Raw genomic sequence first — 22,759 nt, forward strand, 5'->3', positions numbered from 1 at the left:
AAAGACTGGCATTAAGTTCAGCAAAAGCAACTAATTTTGACGACAAGATGCAAAATATATGTGAAATAACAACAAGACGGAATGAATAAATGATGTGCACCATTTATCATTCAACACAAACAACAATATGTTTGGAAACTTTGGTAAAATTTAATCATTTTTCTACGCTAATCACCCTCAATAATTTAAATTGTTACCGATTTCTTGCAAATGAGGGCATTGCAAGATCTTAAGTGTGGAAGGGGTTAAATTCTTTCGGATTTTAAAATTTTTACTTTATACACTTGGTTACCATTAAAAATACTAGTAAAACAGTAGTTGTATTAGAATCTAGTGCTCTCTGATAATAAAGAACAACCCTAGTCTTATATACTAACTACCCACTTCTAGTAAAAAATTTCAAAATTTTCAATTAAATGAACTCAAAATCATGTTTATACATATTTATGAACGATAAAACTAGGTGTTAACACCGAAATTATTGTTACCTTGGAAAGGACATAAATTGAGAAACAAACTAAAATGTTAGAATTCATTTAAAATGGAATAGAGGAGAACAAAAAGGAAAAATAAAAGCCAAGTGTGGGAAAATTTACCAAGTTATTTTAAACATATGTCACATATTTCTGTAACAAATAATTAAAGATACTTTTGCTTTGGACTAAAATAAACAGTTTTACCCGATTTACTGTAAGAAAGATGGATCTACACGATGAATCAATTCCATCATTAAAAGGAAGTAAAGTCTTCCGAAAAAGACACGCGCTTCTTGATTTAGGTCATGAAGTTGTCGTCCAGACCAGCTGTAGGTTGACGAAAAATCTAGAAAAATCATCACTAAAATCAGCAGGAAATCCACGGACCTCAGCATAAAACAGGGTCGCCAAGTGGTCAGATTTATCCTAACCAAGAGAAGGATTTATCTCGTACAATGGGGGGCACCGTGCAAATTAGCTGGATAAGACTAATGAATCAGATCCCCAGAAAGGATAATCTCCTTAAAGATCAAAAATCAGCTTTTAAGACTGATATTACTCAATCCTAGATATTGACCTTAAAGATTGAGAATTACAAACTCATGGAATTCGATGATATCTAAACTCGAGCTTGAACGAGAAAATATTTTGATCAAATTAAAACCGATTTGTTTTCTGAAAACCCTATTTTCAATGCGTTTATTACCTTTGAACGTAAAATCCTAGGAATTCACCTGGAATTCATTAGGTCACCTGAACCAAATCGGGTGTCAACCGTAAGAATGGTGGTTGCATAGCATGGTCAAAGACAGGACCTTGTGCCAGACCGAAAAATTATAAGGATGAGCTTTACTATTGCTCCTACCAAGGATAGTAATTGCGTCCGACACGTTATAGACCATAATTAAAAGCATGTCAGGGGACATTGCCTTAACAGTTGCTTGTTCAACGCTTTCCTTTACAACCGGACGGTAGTTTATCGAAAGGTAATATACGGAGCAAGTAAACTGGACGTGGTGCTTTCCTAATACAAGGATAGCAAGTGGGTGACACAAAACCATAAGTTTTGAGCTAAAGTTTTCAAATCTGAAACCCACCAAGCCCACAAAAAGAATTTGCAAACACCGGTGAAGGGTTATTCCGGAAAACTTATCTAGGGTAAAAGCTAGATTTAATTTTCAAAAAGATCAAATGTTTTCATAAAGATCTAATTTCCTTAATGGATCTAAATTTTTATAGTCATGTGAGATTGTAAACCACACCGTTACTACCATTGTTTATACCGCTGTAAATAAATCACTGATGTACAAAGTGTGAAGAATAAAAGTGATTCTAGTATTTCAAGACTATATTGCTTGAGGACAAGCAACGCTCAAGTGTGGGAATATTTGATAATTCTAAAAACGAACATATATTTCATAGCATTATTCCTCAAGAAAGACAAGCTTTTAGTTAAAGTTGTCCTATTTACAAGTAATATTCGTTTAAATAATAAAAGGTGAAGACAAAAGACAGATTCGACGAATTGAAGACATAAACGACCAAAAAGCTCAAAAGTACAAAATACAATCAAAGAGGTTCCAATTATTGATAAGAAACATCTCAAAATTACAAGAGTACAAGATTCAAAACGCAAAGTACAAGATATTAAATTGTACGCAAGGACGTTCGAAAATCCGGAACCGGGACCAGAGTCAACTCTCAACGCTCGACGCAACGGACTAAAAATTACAAGTTAACTATGTATATAAATATAATATAATATAATATAATATATAATTAATTATATATATTATATATATATTATATTTATATAATAATCCGTCGGCAAGAAAGGCTCCAAAATGGAGTGAGCTGTAAAATAGAACTTCGTGAGTTGCGGAGTTTGAAGAAGGAAAGGGCCGCGAGTCGCGGAGCCCCTAATTTTGAAAATCCCTATAAAATCCAGTGCAATTCGACGAGTTTTAAAATCATATATCCATCCTCTCTATATCTATACGTAATATTTATATTTATAATTTATATTTTAATTTTAATTTTAATTTTAATTCTAATAATAAGGGTATGTTAGCAAATGTTGTAAGGGTGTAAGTCGAAATTCTGTCCGTGTAACGCTACGCTATTTTTAATCATTGTAAGTTATGTTCAACCTTTTTAATTTAATGTCTCGTAGCTAAGTTATTATTATGCTTATTTAATACCGAAGTAATTATGATGTTGGGCTAAAAATATTAAAATTGGGTAATTGGGCTTTGTACCATAATTGGGGTTTGGCTAAAAGAACGACACTTGTGGAAATTAGACTATGGGCTATTAATGGGTTTTATATTAACTAAACAATACCTTGTTAATTTAATATACAAACTTATAATTCGACGTATTTATATATAACCACATACGCTTGACTGGGTACGGTAGGCGGGATATCTATAAATACCAATAATTATTCATTTTACCGGACACGGAACTGGATTAATAGTTAATAGACTTGTGGAAACAGGGGTGAATTACATTCAAGGGTAATTGGTGTAATTGTTAACAAAGTAGTAAAACCTTGGTTTACACGCAGTCGATAACCTGGTGTATTCATTAAACAAAGTATTAAAACCTTGTTACAATTCGAATCCCCAATTAGTTGGAATATTTGACTTCGGGAATAAGAATAATTTGACGAAGGCTTTCGCTCTTTATATTTATGACTGATGGACTATTATGGACAAATCCGTATGGACATATTAAATAATCCAGGACAAAGAACAATTAACCCATGGGCATAAAACTAAAATCAACACGTCAAACATCATGATTACGGAAGTTTAAATAAGCATAATTCTTTTATTTCATATTTAATTTCCTTTATTTTATATTTAATTGCACTTCTAATTATCGCACTTTAATTTATTGTTATTGTATTTAATTGCACTTTTAATTATCGTACTTTTTAATTATTGTATTTTATTTCATCGCACTTTTATTTATCGCAATTTCATTATTGTTATTAATTTACGCTTTAAATTAAGTTATATTTATTTTTATTATTTTACATCAGGTTTTAACTGCAACTAAAGTTTTAAAAATTGACAAACCGGTCATTAAACGGTAAAAACCCCCCTTTATAATAATAATATTACTTATATATATATTTGTATTTTTATAAAATAAAACTAATATAGCATTAAGCTTTGTCTAAAAGATTCCCTGTGGAACGAACCGGACTTACTAAAAACTACACTATTGTACGATTAGGTACACTGCCTATAAGTGTTGTAGCAAGGTTTAAGTATATCCATTCTATAAATAAATAAATATCTTGTGTAAAATTGTATCATATTTAATAGTATTTCCTGTAAAAATATAAGCTATTTTATATACCACCTCTCATAACATCAACCCACAACCCAAATGACACCCACTAACATTAACTACAAATGTGCTAGTGATTTACTAAGCCTTTAAGACCCATTTACACACTTTAACTTTTCAAAACCCTAGGTTAGTCATCTTTTGGGTCTTCATGACCCAAACTTACCCAAAACCCCCAAATCACTAACAAATGGGTTTTAAGTGTAACACTAACCCAAACCCTAACCCTTAACACAATTAAAGTAAAGAAATTAGGTTTTATAACTTACCAACACAATCACCACGTAGCTAGCGACTAGATGAACAACTTTAGAACTCGCACTAAGACCCGATTCAACCTCTTTCTTCCTTTAATGGAGCTCTCACACTCTAGAACTTCCTCTCTCTAGAATTTAGTGGAGGGAGATAAAGTAGATGGAAATGGAGTAATGAGGCTCACCAAAACTGATCTAGGGTCTTAAAGTCATCCACAATGTGAAATTACCAAGTTACCCCTTTTTAAATATCAAAATACCAAAGCTGGCTCGTCAGGCCATCTGGACGGCGTCCAGATTCTGGACGGCGTCTAACCCTTCAAAACGGGACGGCGTCCAACCTAGCTGAGAAAACAGGATCTTACAACTCTCCCCCACTTGATCCGGATTGCGTCCTCGCAATCCACGCCGCATGATAAGCAGGAAGATAAACCAAAACAAACTCTTCAGGCTCCCACGTAAACTCGGAACCTATACTTTGACGCCATTGAATCTTGAAGGTTCTCACCTCCTTGTTTCTCAACTTCTTCACTTTCTCATCGAGTATAGCAATCGGCTCCTCAACATACTCTAGTTTGTTGTTTAGCTCAATCTCATCTAAGGGCACCCAAGAAGAATCATCCGCAAGACACTTACAGAGATGGGAAACATGAAATGTATTATGGATCCCCGCAAGCTCTTCAGGTAACTCCAAACGATACGCAACCTCGCCAACACGATCTAAAACTTTAAATGGCCCAATAAATCGAGGAGATAACTTTCCCTATTTTCAAAACCGAATAATACCTTTCCATGGTGAAACCTTAAGCATCACCATGTCGCCCTCTTGGAATTCGATCATCCGCCTACGTTTATCGGCATACGACTTTTGTCTATCTTGCGCCTTTTTCAAATGATCCCGAATCACATCAATCTTGCTATTCGTCTCTAAAACCAAATCAGTACTCCCGATTTCCTTTTGTCCCATTTCACCCCAATAAATTGGAGTTCGACATCTTCGCCCATAAAGCATCTCATACGGTGGCATCCCGATACTAGTATGATAACTATTATTGTACGAGAATTCAACCAAAGGTAAGTGCTCGTCCCAACTACCACCGAAATCAATAATACACGCCCGTAACATATCCTCTAATGTTTGATTCGTACGTTCGGATTGACCGTCCGTTTGAGGATGATACACCGTGCTCAATTTTAATTGTGTACCCATATCGTAATGAAAATTTTCCCAAAACCGAGATGTAAAACGGGTATCTCGATCCGAAATAATAGATATAGGAACCCCATGTCGAGCGACTACTTCCTTGATAAAAAATTTAGCCAAGGTCTCCGATGATATCGCTTCCCGAATGGGAAGAAACAAAGCACTTTTTGTCAATCGGTCAACTATCACCCAAATCGAATCAAATTGGGTTCTCACCATCTTTGGTAACTTTGTGATAAAATCCATGGTAATGTGCTCCCATTTCCACTTCGGGATTTCTAACGGTTGTAACTTACCATACGGCTTTTGGTGTTCGGCTTTAACTTGCAAACACGTGACGCATTGCTGAACATACTTAACAACATCACGTTTCATGCCCGGCCACCAATACTCCTTCCTTAAATCAAGATACATTTTTGTTACGCCCGGATGAATGGAATACTTTGACTTATGTGCTTCATCAAGTAGCACTCATCGATAATCCCCCATCTTAGGCACCCACACTCTTCCTTGAAAAGACAACAAACCATGCGAGCCCATAGTAATGAACTCCGATTGCCCCACTATTCGTTCCGCATGCTTGTTATGAACGTAAGCCTGATAATGCTAAAAACGAACATATATTTCATAGCATTATCCCTCAAGAAAGACAAGCTTTTAGTTGCAATTGTTCTATTTACAAGTGATATCCGTTTAAATAATAAAAGGTGAAGACAAAAGATAAATTCGACGATTTGAAGACACAAACGACCAAAAAGCTAAAAAGTACAAAGTACAATCAAAGTGGTTCAAATTATTGATGAGAAACGTCTCAAAATTAAGAGTACAAGACGCAAAACGCAAAGTACAAGATATTAAATTGTACGAAAGGACGTTCGAAAATCTGGAACCGGGGCCAGAGTCAACTCTCAACGCTCGACGCAACGGACTAAAAATTACAAGTCAACTATGCACATGAATATAATATAATATATAATTAATTCTTAAAATTATATATATATATATATATATATATATATATATATATATATATATATATATATATATATATATATATATATATATATATATATATATTATATAAACCATCGGCAAACTAGCAAACAAACATATATGAGCTGTCCCAGGGGGCCATGCGATCGCATGGCCTGGCAGTTATAATCCCATGCGATCGCATGGCATACTTTTTCAGCTCAGGTCCTATAAATTGCAAAGTTTGGTCGACGAATTTTACAAACTTTTCTCTATCTCTCAATCTCACGTATATATATATATATATATATATATATATATATATATATATATATATATATATATATATATATATATATATATATATATATATATATATATATTTTAATTTTAATTTTAATAATAAGGGTATGTTAGCGAATGTTGTAAGGGTGTAAGTCGAAATTCTGTCCGTGTAACATTACGCTATTATTAATCATTGTAAGTTATGTTCAACCTTTTTAAATGTAATGACCCGGAAATTTCCGACCAAATTTAAACCTTAATCTTTATATGTTTCCGACATGATAAGCAAAAATCTATAATATTGAGTCTCGAAAGTTTTGAAATTATATTAATTAACCATTGGCTATTTCCGACAATTCACGAACCTATAATCGTAAATAGAAATATTTATATAAATAACTATATATGTAAATAATTATATTATAAATTAAAATAGATTAATAAACTATTTTTGTCATTAGATATTATTAATTCCTTTATCAGTAATAATCATCAATTTCATTATTGTTATTATTAATATTAATATTTGTAATAGTAATATTATTACTTCTAATACAAAATGTATGCATATATAAAATGTGATATGTTTAAATTGTAGCATTAATATTATTACTAATGTTAATATTATCATTAATAATATTAATATTATTATTATTAATATTATTATGATTAATTGTATATTATCATATTATCTTTATCAATATTATTATTAATATCATAGAAAATAATACAATATACTTTTATTTTCAATAATAAAATTATTATCATTTTTATGATTATCAATATCATTATTATTTATTTTTATTATTAATAATAATAATTATTAACATAGTTATTATTATTAATTATTATTATTATTTATTTAAATTATATAAAACATGAATAACGGTACGTATCTGTTACAAATATCCATTCCTATTTGTATTTTTCTTCTCTTTGTTCTGTTTACCCGTGATTAAATTAAGACGTGTAACTATGTTTGTTTTGATTACAAATTAAAGTTTTATATATATGCATACACCTTGGATATCTACAAACACTTGAATTCCATGTTTTTCCTTCCTCTTCTTGTTTCTCTCGGCAACATCACAGACCACCTAGAGTCACCACCCACCACCCTTTTCAATCTTATAACCAAGAACCATCATCACCACCTTACAACCATCATCGTTGTCACTATTAAACTGTCACTCTCACTACCAAAACAAGCATCACAACTTATAATGTTTCTGTGATTTTGTTTCGGTTTCAATTCGCAACCAACATCTAACAAATCCAAAACCATCGTGAACTTTTGCTGTACGCTTATCTTTGTTGCTTTTTAACAGTCCAAAAAAAACATAACCTTGTCACTTTGATCAGCCCAATACCTTTGATAAATTGTATCGGTTATGAACTGTTGTTGCTACTATAATACATACCACCATCCGAACAAACCTCAACATCAAACACCCTCACCAAAGATTACTATCTCCGTTTGATTACTCGATCAACCTATCCACTTGTGACTGATGTTCGGTCTTGATTACTAGCTGGAAATCACCTCTAGTTACCCGATTATGATCACCTTCCTCTCTCTTTATATATTTTTTTTTCTCTCCATCTCTTCTTCAATCGTACTCCAAAACCTCTTGCTCTCGTTCGATAACAAACACCAATGAACAAGGACACCAACATAAAAGCCATGACTTTGCTGTTCTACTCCTGTTTCTGTTTCGAGGTACAACCAAAACCCTAAAATCACCACAATCCGCTACCTCAAGATCAACACCACCCCACCATGAAAACTGAAACCAATCCCAACAACTCTCTCTCTCTTCCCTTCCCTCACTTCTATGATTGTTAGAAAACCATCACCGTCCACTCCTGCTGTTCTTTGCAGCCATAAATAGCCACCACCACCACAGTCTTGCTGCTGTTTTTACACGATGATAAATGATAATGTTAATCGAGACCATAATTAAGATGATTATGGTGATGTCGATGGTGAATCAAGAAAAGGAGATAGAAGATTGATAATGATGTACGCATATAATTAATGATGATAATATAAAGATGTTAATGATAATGACGAGTAGTGGATGACAGCAGATGACCAGTTCATTTTTTTTTTTTTTTTGAGTCTACAACCCCACTTAATTATAAAAAAAAAAAAAGAATGAAATGGAATAACAAAGAGGCGGCTGCTTATTAATTTGTTTCTGTTTCTGTACCTTTCGAAAGTACCAGGCCAAACAAACCCACATGTTGCGGGCTGCAATTCGGGCCATCAATATTATTTAGGTTGTGAGACAACTTGGGCCGAATTGTATTCATCGGGTTTAAAATAATAAGTATCCAATTTAAATCAGAAAGATTGAGTTAGCTGAATGGTTAATGGGTGTTTAATGTTAACGAGGGGTCAAGGGTTCGAGCCTGGACAAGGGGCATTTATATTTTTTGGAGCTTATAATGTGAGGTAGTCTTCCTTATCAAAAATTTATTATTATTACTCTATTGTTATTATTATTAGTAATATAATTATTATCATTATTATTAATATAAGTATTATTATCATCAAACGTATTAAAATTGTCATTTTCATTAAAAGTATCATTTTTAAATATTGGTATCATTATTATTATTATTATTATTATTATTATTATTTATATCATTATTATTATTTTTACCATTATTATTTTTATCATTATAATTATTATTAACATTAAAAATGATTTTATTATTATTATTATTATTATTATTATTATTATTATTATTATCATTATTATTATCATTATTATTATCGTTATTTTATTACTAGTAATATTATCAAAATTAATATTGTCATTATTAAATCTAATTATTATTATTATTATTATTATTATTATTATTAACATTATTTTAGTCATTATTTTAACCAACCAAGAGTAGTTATATAAAAATATATCAAATACACATATAATAACTATATAAATCATAATCATTTTCAAATATATATATATATATACAAAATGAATTATACAAAGTCATAATATACGAAATTGTTCGATTACAATTATGTGTGTTAATATACATACTTGATATAGGTTCGTGAATCCAAGGCCAACCTTATACTTGATCAATGATGTTATATGTATTTTTACTACAAAATACATTAGGTGAGTATATAGTCCCTTTTAAATTCTAAATATTTTGGGATGAGAATACATGCATTTTATGATTTACGTTATGGACACAAGTGATCAAAATAAATTCTATGTTGAGTTGTACCATGGCATATTTTTTTATACTTGGTGGCTATTATTTACATGAGAAATGTAAACGCGAATCCTGTTGATAGATCTATCGGGCCTGACAACCCCAACCGGGCTGGACGACCAGTTTTCAACGGTTGCACAGTACTTCGTTTCTGTATACTACACTTGGTACGGTGTAGCGATTATTTAAGAATATGCTGCGATGATTTAAATGTTAAGTATGGTTACCAAGTGCTCAACTACTTTTACATACACTTGCGAGTGTATTATGTTTAATTATATGAAATCTTGTGGTCCATAGTTATTACGCTGCTAGCATCAAACCTATATATCTCACCAACTTTATGTTGACGTTTTAGAGCATGTTATTCTCAGGTACGAATTAAGTCTTCCGCTGTGCATTAGCTCATACTAAAGACATTACTTGGAGTCGATCATCGCAATGGAACCAAATGTTGAAGACTTTGTCCGGGTGGATAAGGACGGGTCGTCACAGGTGGTATCAGAGCGTTGGTCCTAGCGAACCAGGTCTTGCATTAGTGTGTCTAACTGATAGTTGTCAGGATGCATTAGCGAGTCTGGACTTCGGCCTTAGCTGCATATTATAAGTATTGTATATCATTCCTAGTGGAAAAATTTCCTGCTAATCATTCCTAAGTCTAGACATGCCTTACTGCCTTTATTGCATAGATAGTGTATAGACAAATTTATATCTTAGCGTATCTATTACGATAGACTTTGCTTTATATCTTCCGTAAATTTCTCCATAATTTAAGGGATCCTGGTACTATATATATCTATGCATATTATGCATTGAGAATACCATCCAACTATTATTTGCTGTCACTAAGCTTTTCATACCAAAAATCTTTTCTGTGATCGCGTACGATGGCATCTACGAATCGACCAAGTTCTTCTGACTCCGAAGATAGCGTGACGGGAGCGCACCAACCGATCAACTACCGTAATTTCTTTAGAAAGTGGGGATGGGTTCGCGAAATACTTACCCTATGGAGAAATGAAGAAGGTACTCCATATCACGAGCCGAACTTACCACCTAACGTCAGAGTGCTCGACCCGCTCACCGGCGAACCTGTTCGCAACACCGTTTATACCCTTTTTGCAAGAATTTTTCGTCTTGAGGCTACCATTAACGGAACTAGAGAAGATATCCGACCTTTACCTCACACTGATAACCAACCAGGGTTAGTAGAAGAAGTTAAAGAACTCCGAGCTCGAGTGTTAACTTTAGAGAGCACGGTACACAATTTGCAAGCACCAGCAGTATCACCAACACCAGTAACATCACCAGCTTCAGCACCAACGGTACCAGTACCACCAATAACCCAAGTTTCAACAATCCATGCCTCACCATCTCATTCTGCACCTCGAGTATAATCATCGTTCTACATCGATTATCTTCGCTCGACCTGGCGATTATGTAATTTCTAAAGTTTTAGAGATTATGTAATCTAGTATTAACGGTAAATCAAATGAGTTTAATATCTTATTGACTCATTAAATCCATGATTACATCTGAAGAAAATATATATGCAAGTATATTTTCATAAAGATTGTAATTAAAATTCTTTTGTACAAACTGTTAATGGTGAAAATATTTTAATGGGTAGGTAATACCCGAGGAATATTTAGATTTCACATTAATCAGCTACACGGTACATTCTTCGACTCTGATTCAACAGTCAGTCACTATCCTACTTGTATCCATAGATATACGTATCCGTTCACCACAGAATCCATTTTCGTTCAATTTCATATTTGGATTTTGACCTATCAGAATCCAACAAGTGGCATAATGAAGAAAACATTGGACAAAATAAAATTTGTTAGAAACAAACGAATTAACTAATTGAAATTTTGTTAAGAATCTACGCTAACTGTTCCAGCTAACTGTTCCTAGCTAACTGATTACATTTTACTTATCGCAATTTAATTATCGCAATTTTATTTATCGTCATTTAATTTCTGTTATTTACTTTACGCATTTAATTTATCGTCATTTAATTTCTGTTATTTATTTTACGCCCTTTAAATATCGGGACACGTATACAAGGTTTTGACATATCATATCGACGCATCTGTATATATTATTTGGAATAACCATAGACACTCTATATGCAGTAATGCGGGAGTTAGCTATACAGGGTTGAGGTTGATTCTCAAATAATATATATACTTTGAGTTGTGATCGACACTGAGACCGGTACACGGGTCACGATACGTATTAATTAATTCGAATATTATATATTAATTTATATATGAATATATTGGACGATTGGACAATTGGATTATTGGACTGCTAACTTTGGACAATTAAAATGAATTAAAATATGGATTATAACATATGAAACTAAACAATTCTTCAAGTTTGCCACTTGATTTCATCTTAAAACCTCATTTGTATCTCGACGATTCCAATCTGCGTTCGAAGCCTTCATGATACCTGAAAACACCTCGATCGGAAGGATGAACCAGCCGCACTTCATCTATGGAAGAAAAGATTTATGCACCTAAAAAAAAACTCTCCAACCCAAATTCATAGTTTAACACGTACCTGTGTTGAATCCTTTACCATTTATTAGCAAAAATAACCTTACAATCCCTTTTCAAAGTAATCAATTTTGTCACAACTTCAGCAAGTTAACTTCGACTTCTCAGTAACACTAGTCTTATTATAACCTCGATGTATATACGTTGTCATTTCGCCGTCATTGCTGGAGAACCTTTTATATTCCACGACAACATCAGCAGCTGTACCAGCAGCTCGTCGTCTCTTTGGCGGAACCCTCAATCAGTATTTTGAAAATCTCGCAGAACTTCTCCCGTTATACCTACAACGTCTATCCCTAAGAATTTCATACCCCGAACGTGAAGTTTCTGAAAAACACCCTGAACTGCAAACTAGTTCTTGAAATGCTGATGAAGCAGCAAAAACTGTAAACGACTATAACAAGTCAAAAGTACAGTATGTTGGAAAAGATCAGAAAAAGAGAAGGGTTGGGACTGGAAAACGGATTGAGCAAAGTATGAAGGAGACCATGGACAAATCGTGAAAACTAAACCTGACTTCAAGGAATCCAAATGATTTCGTACCTGCTGAAATCATTAGCAAACACCTTACTCCTCATTCTAAACCTTCACAGACAAATCTTCCTTGATAGAAAATCTAAGATATCATCGTGCCTTTCATTATAAATATTCTCAATATTTCTGAAGATATTTTCACAACTATTTTCATCCGAGATCATTTATCTCCCCGTAATATCTGTGTTACAACATAAAAGAAACTGTGTTAGTTTCTAAATTCTGAAACCTTCGGGTTTAAAATACGGATGTTTTGAAGTAGTGTTGGGAACTGATGCATGAATTAGTACAATATAATGACACTTGATCAACGTCATTATATTACAGTAAGTCATGTTGAGTTTCTAATGGAATGTGATGATTCACAGTACCATCATCATGTGCCATGTTACACGAATCTTACATTCTAATCAAATTCTAAAAATATCAAGAAAATATTTTCTTGATGATTCGGTCTTTTCCAGGGTATTCTGGTAATTTAACAAATTAAAAATCGTGCCATTACCATTTCTTTCTGAGAACATTAGCTATGTTCATTCCAAATTTCATACCTATGAATTCCGGACCATTACTCGCTTGACTCGAAGTCGGGAAAAGAAAACGGAAGCATGAAGCTCAGAAAAATAATGAAGAATATAAAGCCCGATAATAATCCCGAAATTACAAACCGTGTATATCGATGCAGATAGCAATATAGAGACACGGGAGAACTAGAAACACTATAAACACAAGAGTATAGTAGAAGTAAATGGATTCTTCTGGTGGTAGATAGAAAAGAAGAATTACAGATATAAAAGTTAGAAGTATATCAAGAATCAGGTTGGATGGAGCATATTGATGAATACTTTAAAGTATGAATCAAGGAGGAAAGAATAGGAGGTATGAGTTGTGAAAAATAAGGAAACGAAGGAGGTGGATTTATAGTGAAATATCCGACAGAGAAATCGAAACAGATTGCCGCATTTAATCAAAGAAGTTCCCGATTTCCTTAATTATTGAAGAACCAAATCTTATTACGTAAAGATTTTCTTTAAATCCCTTAAATCCCGGAAATCAATAGTAACTACGTCATCGGTTGAAACGAATATATTTATTTATTCATTTCGCTCTTTTGTGATAGCTTCACTCGTACGCTTCACATGATCGAATCGTTTTATCTATATCCCTTAATAATGATAAAACTCCATTATTACCTCATATTCGTCATGAAAACATTCCTATTATTATCCATGACGACCTCTATCAAATTTCGAGGACGAAATTTCTTTAACGGGTAGGTACTGTAATGACCCGGAAATTTCTGACCAAATTTAAACCTTAATCTTTATATGTTTCTGACATGATAAGCAAAAATATATAATATTGAGTCTCGAAAGTTTTGAAATTATATTAATTAACCATTGGCTATTTCCGACAATTCACGAACCTATAATCGTAAATAGAAATATTTATATAAATAACTATATATGTAAATAATTATATTATAAATTAAAATAGATTAATAAACTATTTTTGTCATTAGATATTATTAATTCCTTTATCAGTAATAATCATCAATTTCATTATTGTTATTATTAATATTAATATTTGTAATAGTAATATTATTACTTCTAATACAAAATGTATGCATATATAAAATGTGATATGTTTAAATTGTAGCATTAATATTATTACTAATGTTAATATTATCATTAATAATATTAATATTATTATTATTATTATTATTATTATTATTATGATTAATTGTATATTATCATATTATCTTTATCAATATTATTATTAATATCATAGAAAATAATACAATATACTTTTATTTTCAATAATAAAATTATTATCATTTTTATGATTATCAATATCATTATTATTTATTTTTATTATTAATAATAATAATTATTAACATAGTTATTATTATTAATTATTATTATTATTTATTTAAATTATATAAAACATGAATAACGGTACGTATCTGTTACAAATATCCATTCCTATTTGTATTTTTCTTCTCTTTGTTCTGTTTACCCGTGATTAAATTAAGACGTGTAACTATGTTTGTTTTGATTACAAATTAAAGTTTTATATATATGCATACACCTTGGATATCTACAAACACTTGAATTCCATGTTTTTCCTTCCTCTTCTTGTTTCTCTCGGCAACATCACAGACCACCTAGAGTCACCACCCACCACCCTTTTCAATCTTATAACCAAGAACCATCATCACCACCTTACAACCATCATCGTTGTCACTATTAAACTGTCACTCTCACTACCAAAACAAGCATCACAACTCATAATGTTTCTGTGATTTTGTTTCGGTTTCAATTCGCAACCAACATCTAACAAATCCAAAACCATCGTGAACTTTTGCTGTACGCTTATCTTTGTTGCTTTTTAACAGTCCAAAAAAACATAACCTTGTCACTTTGATCAGCCCAATACCTTTGATAAATTGTATCGGTTATGAACTGTTGTTGCTACTATAATACATACCACCATCCGAACAAACCTCAACATCAAACACCCTCACCAAAGATTACTATCTCCGTTTGATTACTCGATCAACCTATCCACTTGTGACTGATGTTCGGTCTTGATTACTAGCTGGAAATCACCTCTAGTTACCCGATTATGATCACCTTCCTCTCTTTTTATATATTTTTTTTCTCTCCATCTCTTCTTCAATCGAACTCCAAAACCTCTTGCTCTCGTTCGATAACAAACACCAATGAACAAGGACACCAACATAAAAGCCATGACTTTGCTGTTCTACTCATGTTTCTGTTTCGAGGTACAACCAAAACCCTAAAATCACCACAATCCGCTACCTCAAGATCAACACCACCCCACCATGAAAACTGAAACCAATCCCAACAACTCTCTCTCTCTTCCCTTCCCTCACTTCTATGATTGTTAGAAAACCATCACCGTCCACTCCTGCTGTTCTTTGCAGCCATAAATAGCCACCACCACCACAGTCTTGCTGCTGTTTTTACACGATGATAAATGATAATGTTAATCGAGACCATAATTAAGATGATTATGGTGATGTCGATGGTGAATCAAGAAAAGGAGATAGAAGATTGATAATGATGTACGCATATAATTAATGATGATAATATAAAGATGTTAATGATAATGACGAGTAGTGGATGACAGCAGATGACCAGTTCATTTTTTTTTTTGAGTCTACAACCCCACTTAATTATTAAAAAAAAAAATGAAATGGAATAACAAAGAGGCGGCTGCTTATTAATTTGTTTCTGTTTCTGTACCTTTCGAAAGTACCAGGCCAAACAAACCCACATGTTGCGGGCTGCAATTCGGGCCATCAATATTATTTAGGTTGTGAGACAACTTGGGCCGAATTGTATTCATCGGGTTTAAAATAATAAGTATCCAATTTAAATCAGAAAGATTGAGTTAGCTGAATGGTTAATGGGTGTTTAATGTTAACGAGGGGTCAAGGGTTCGAGCCTGGACAAGGGGCATTTATATTTTTTGGAGCTTATAATGTGAGGTAGTCTTCCTTATCAAAAATTTATTATTATTACTCTATTGTTATTATTATTAGTAATATAATTATTATCATTATTATTAATATAAGTATTATTATCATCAAACGTATTAAAATTGTCATTTTCATTAAAAGTATCATTTTTAAATATTGGTATCATTATTATTATTATTATTATTATTATTTATATCATTATTATTATTTTTACCATTATTATTATTTTTATCATTATAATTATTATTAACATTAAAAATGATTTTATTATTATTATTATTATTATTATTATTATTATTATTATTATTATTATTATTATTATCATTATTATTATCGTTATTTTATTACTAGTAATATTATCAAAATTAATATTGTCATTATTAAATCTAATTATTATTATTATTATTATTATTAACATTATTTTAGTCATTATTTTAACCAACCAAGAGTAGTTATATAAAAATATATCAAATACACATATAATAACTATATAAATCATAATCATTTTCAAATATATATATATATACAAAATGAATTATACAAAGTCATAATATACGAAATTGTTCGATTACAATTATGTGTGTTAATATACATACTTGATATAGGTTCGTGAATCCAAGGCCAACCTTATACTTGATCAATGATGTTATATGTATTTTTACTACAAAATACATTAGGTGAGTATATAGTCCCTTTTAAATTCTAAATATTTTGGGATGAGAATACATGCATTTTATGATTTACGTTATGGACACAAGTGATCAAAATAAATTCTATGTTGATTTGTACCATGCCATATTTCTTTATACTTGGTGGCTATTATTTACATGAGAAATGTAAACGCGAATCCTGTTGATAGATCTATCGGGCCTGACAACCCCAACCGGGCTGGACGACCAGTTTTCAACGGTTGCACAGTACTTCGTTTCTGTATACTACACTTGGTACGGTGTAGCGATTATTTAAGAATATGCTGCGATGATTTAAATGTTAAGTATGGTTACCAAGTGCTCAACTACTTTTACATACACTTGCGAGTGTATTATGTTTAATTATATGAAATCTTGTGGTCCATAGTTATTACGCTGCTAGCATCAAACCTATATATCTCACCAACTTTATGTTGACGTTTTAGAGCATGTTATTCTCAGGTACGAATTAAGTCTTCCGCTGTGCATTAGCTCATACTAAAGACATTACTTGGAGTCGATCATCGCAATGGAACCAAATGTTGAAGACTTTGTCCGGGTGGATAAGGACGGGTCGTCACATTAAATTAATGTCTCGTAGCTAAGTTATTATTATGCTTATTTAAGCCGAAGTAATCGTGATGTTGGGCTAAATATTAAAGACAGGGTAATTGGGCTTTGTACCATAATTGGGATTTGGACAAAAGAACGACACTTGTGGAAATTAGACTATGGGCTATTAATGGGCTTTATATTTGTTTAATTAAATGATAGTTTGTTAATTTAATATAAAGATTTACAATTGGACGTACCTATAAATAACCATATACACTCGATCGAACGATGGGCGGGATATTTATAAGTACTAATAATTCATTTAACCGGATACGGGAATGGATTAATAGTTAATTAATGGACTTATTAAAACAGGGGTGAATTATATACAAGGACACTTGGTATAATTATAGTTTAAGTCCCCAATTAGTTGGAATATTTGACTTCGGATATAAGGATAATTTGACGATGACACTCGCACTTTATATTTATGACTGATGGACTGTTATGGACATAAACCAGACGGACATATTGAATAATCCAGGACAAAGGACAATTAATCCATGAGAATAAACTAAAATCAACACGTCAAACATCATGATTACGGAAGTTTAAATAAGCATAATTCCTTTATTTCATATTTAATTGCACTTTTAATTATCGTACTTTTTAATTATCGCAACTTTATTTATTGTCATTTAATTTACGCACTTTTATTTATCGCAATTTCATTATTGTCTTTTACTTTACGCTTTAAATTAAGTTGTATTTATTTTTAATATTTTACATTAGGTTTTAACTGCGACTAAAGTTTAAAAATCGACAAACCGGTCATTAAACGGTAAAAACCCCCTTTTATAATAATAATAATACTACTTATATATATTTTTGTATTTTTACAAATATAGTTTTAAAAATATAGCGTTAAACTTGGCTAAGTTCCCTGTGGACGAACCGGACTTACTAAAAACTACACTACTGTACGATTAGGTACACTGCCTATAAGTGTTGTAGCAAGGTTTAGGTATATCCACTCTATAAATAAATAAATAAATAACTTGTGTAAAATTGTATCGTATTTAATAGTATTTTGTAGCAAATATATAACTATTTCGTATACGCCTCGCATAACATCAAGTATTTTTGGCGCCGCTGCCGGGGAACGACAACACCGAAAGCAAAACGCTATATATAAAAAAAAAATTTAGTTTACTTTTGTAAAAATACGCTTTTGAAAAAATACATTTTAAATATTGAAAATACAAAAATATAAAAAGAAAAACAAAATATATATATTTTTAAGAGTTGTTCAAAATATAAAAAAAATTAAAAAGTTGGTATTTTCTTTTAGTTACAAAAACTAATAGGTAGTTTTTTTTGTAAAAATATAAGTTTTTATTTATTTTATTTAAATAATTTATATAATTATAAAACAGAAATTAAAAACAGAAAAAAAAATATATATATATATATATAAAGTAATCGGGCCGAGAACTGTAGCAGCCCAACACCTGACCCGAAACCCTACTCCATGCGACCGCATGGAAAATTAACCCTCAACTCATGCGATCGCATGAGCTGAGTTGACAGGCCTGGTACCTAAGTCTGTACGATTAGGGTTTTTAAATAATAATAATTATTATTATTATTAACCCTAATTAGGTTATAGATATTTAATTAGTTTTTATTTTTAGTTTTAGTATTTAATTTGTATTTTTAGTTTTAATTAGTTTTATTAAATATATAAACTTAATACTTTTATAAAATAAATATAAAAATAATATTTTTATAAAAATATGTAATTTTATCACTTTTTATATCTTTTTATATTTCGTATCATTTTTATCGTTTAAGCGTAATTTTATAATTTTTCGCTCGTACTTAGTTTTAAATTTAGTATTTTCCATAGTTATTTATATTTCTAGATTTTTAGGATTTGCCGTAAAATCCCTTAAGTGCTTTTTCTTTAGACTAAGATTTGGGTGCTTTAGAATTTTGCGACGCCGTTTTATAAATTTTAGTACTTTTTAAGTTATTACCGTTTTGGATATAGAATTTCCTTTAAGCTTTAATACTTTTAGACACAACTTTTAATTCTTAGTTTTTAGACTTTTAAGTTTCGACGCGCTACGTTCTTTTTATTATTTTTCGACCTTTTATTTTTCGACGTTTTTCGACGCGTTCTTTTTTTCTTTCTTATTTCACGGCGCTCTAGTTTTTAGGATATAGAATTTTCTATTTCTTCTCTAAAATTTCTTTAAACTTCGACGAAGAATTATTTTAAGTGGTTAAATTGATAGACATCCAAAATTTTATGGTTCGTAGTAATAGTTGGATTTGTTAGTGGCGAGTTGTAGGCTTCCGATTTAAAGGGTCCTGGCTACCTGCTGCATCTATTGGCTATTCGAAACGTGGGCAAAATCAGAAAAGTCTATTAATTTGATAACTTATATAATTTTTATCTTTTATAACTAATAGGATATTCAGTGAATGCACCGAGCAAAACGTTCACCACCTTTTATACGTTCACCACCTGTAACTAGATCAAGACATCTAGCCAATATTGTCGTCGTTGATTTTTCTTTAGAATCGTCATCCAGTCGACCAAGTACTCCAATTCAAATTTTCGATAATCCATTTTTTTAACTCGACCTCACAATTGAGAATCCGGAAGATATTCAGGGACAATTCAGAGATCCTGAACCATTAATCTTTCCTCTGGAACCACCAATCATTCAAACAGAGATTGTAGAGGAACAACCCATTAAATCAGAATCCTCTAGTGATTCAGATTCAACAAATTCAATCATGGAAAATCTGGAACCTCTAAGTATGGAAGAACGAATGAGAGCTAAACGCACTGGCCAAGGTTATGCAATTACTCAACCTGACATTAATGCGCCAGATTATGAAATCAAAGGACAAATCTTACACATGGTAACTAATCAATGCCAATTTAGTGGTATGCCAAAAGAAGATCCAAACGAACATCTTCGAACCTTTAATAAGATCTGTACTCTATTTAAAATCAGAGAAGTTGAGGATGAACAGATATATCTCATGTTATTTCCCTGGACTTTAAAGGGAGAAGCCAAAGATTGGTTAGAATCGTTACCTGAAGGGGCGATTGACACATGGGATGTCTTAGTTGAAAATTTTCTTAAACAATTCTTTCCGGTATCTAAAGCCGTGAGACTTCAAGGAGAAATTGTTACATTCATGCAGAAGCCAAATGAAACTCTATATGAGGCATGGATAAGATTCGAAAAGTTGTTGAGAGGATGTCCTCAACATGGTTTAGACACTTATCAAATAGTATAAATATTCTACCAAGGTATCGACATTGCTACACGAAAAGACATCGACATAGCAGCTGGTGGTTCCATTATGAAGAAAACTGCAACCGAAGCTCACAAAATCATTGATAACACAGCCTCCCACTCACATAAGTGGCACCAGGAAAAAGATATCTTTCGTTCATCTAAAGCGGCTAGAGCCGATTCTAGCCATGACTTTGATTCCGTTTCCGCAAAAATAGATGCTTTCGAGAGACGAATGGAAAAGATGAATAAAGATATTCACGCAATACGAATCAGTTGTGAGCAATGCGGTGGACCACACTTAACGAAAGATTGTCACATTGAGCAAACGATGGAACAACGAGAGAATGTTTCCTACATGAACCAAAGGCCGGGAAATAATTATCAAAATAATTATCAACCGCCAAGGCCGAACTTTAATCGAAATCAAAACATTCTTTACAATCCAAATGGACCCAACAATAACTCGTATAACCAACAAGGTCCGAATAACCAACCAACTCAAAACAACCCTTTCAATCAACAAAGACCTATCTTATATAAACCACCACAACAAACCGAAGAGAAAAAGCCAAATCTAGAAGAAATGATGGCAAAGCTAATGGAATCTCAAACACAATTTATTACATCTCAAACTTAAACAAATGAGAAGTTTGATCAGTCATTAAGAACTCAACAAGCTTCCATTTTGAATCTAGAAAAACACGTAGGAACTCTTGCTAGCATGATGAGTGAGAGGGAACAAGGAAAGCTACCGAGTAATACTGAAGTAAATCCTCGGAATGAAAATGTTAACATGGTGTCAACAAATTCTGAAAAACCAACATCAGAAGATGGGAAGGTTTTAGATGTGAGTAACAATGAAGAAGTTACAACACCACCACCACCCGAGTATGTAAAGCCAGTGGTGGCACCATACAGACCACCCATCCCGTTTCCAAGAAAAGGAGTTGAGTATGAGCAAGTGATAGGTAATAAAGTTTGTGATACCTCTGGAAAGAAGAAGAAGAATACGAAAGTACAAGAAACAAAAACCGTAAAGATAAACCCGGTGAAGACAGTTCCATCAAAAGTTCCACCCAGGTTGGGTGATCCGGGTGAATTTATTGTTCCTTGTCTACTTAGTGATTGTGTCATGTATGATGCACTAGCAGATTTAGATGCGAATGTGAGTGTTATGCCTCTTTCATTATATAAGATATTAGGAGTAGGTGAGTTAAGTCCAACAGAGATGAGTGTTCGACTTTTTGATCAAACCATTAAGCACCCAGTTGGAATTGATGACGACCTACCCGTTCAAGTGGGTAATTTAACCTTTTTAGTCGAATTTATTGTCATTGACATAGAAGAGGACCCAAACATTCCTCTAATTTTAGGTCGACCATTCTTAGCATCTACCGGGGCGTTATTTGATGTAAGAGAGGGTAGAATGACACTTAGTAATGATGAAAAATCGATCACCTTTGTGAGTCGAAAGTCTAAATCTCCACCAACTAAAACCGTTGAACCGACAAAAACGATATGTAAGAACCATGTTGTTTTACCAACTCCAACGGTAGTGCTTAGCAATAATAAAATGCCTAAGTGTGGGGAAAATGAAGTAACACCTGATTATGACCTGATAACAAAGAACTCCGTTGTTGGTACGAAATTAAATGACCCCGTTATTAATAGTTCAATGAAGAAACTTATTAAACGGATTCACGATGCTAGAACCAAGGGGAACTTTAAGTTATGTAACCGGTTAGTATCCAATCTTTCGCCTAAAGAAAAGGCAAAACTAGTTGAATTT

At 32.3% G+C, this 22,759-nt stretch overlaps 1 non-coding gene across 1 annotated transcript; it reads right to left on the bottom strand.

Moving 5' to 3' along the window:
- Positions 1-20,839: 20,839 nt before the first annotated feature.
- On the bottom strand, positions 20,840-20,946 carry LOC139851049 (small nucleolar RNA R71). Its single transcript, XR_011760412.1, has one exon. It is a non-coding gene; the product is annotated as a small nucleolar RNA R71 (small nucleolar RNA).
- Positions 20,947-22,759: the final 1,813 nt, after the last annotated feature.

This window comes from Rutidosis leptorrhynchoides, chromosome 5 (genome assembly GCF_046630445.1).
Source record: "Rutidosis leptorrhynchoides isolate AG116_Rl617_1_P2 chromosome 5, CSIRO_AGI_Rlap_v1, whole genome shotgun sequence".
Taxonomy (NCBI): Eukaryota; Viridiplantae; Streptophyta; class Magnoliopsida; order Asterales; family Asteraceae; genus Rutidosis; species Rutidosis leptorrhynchoides.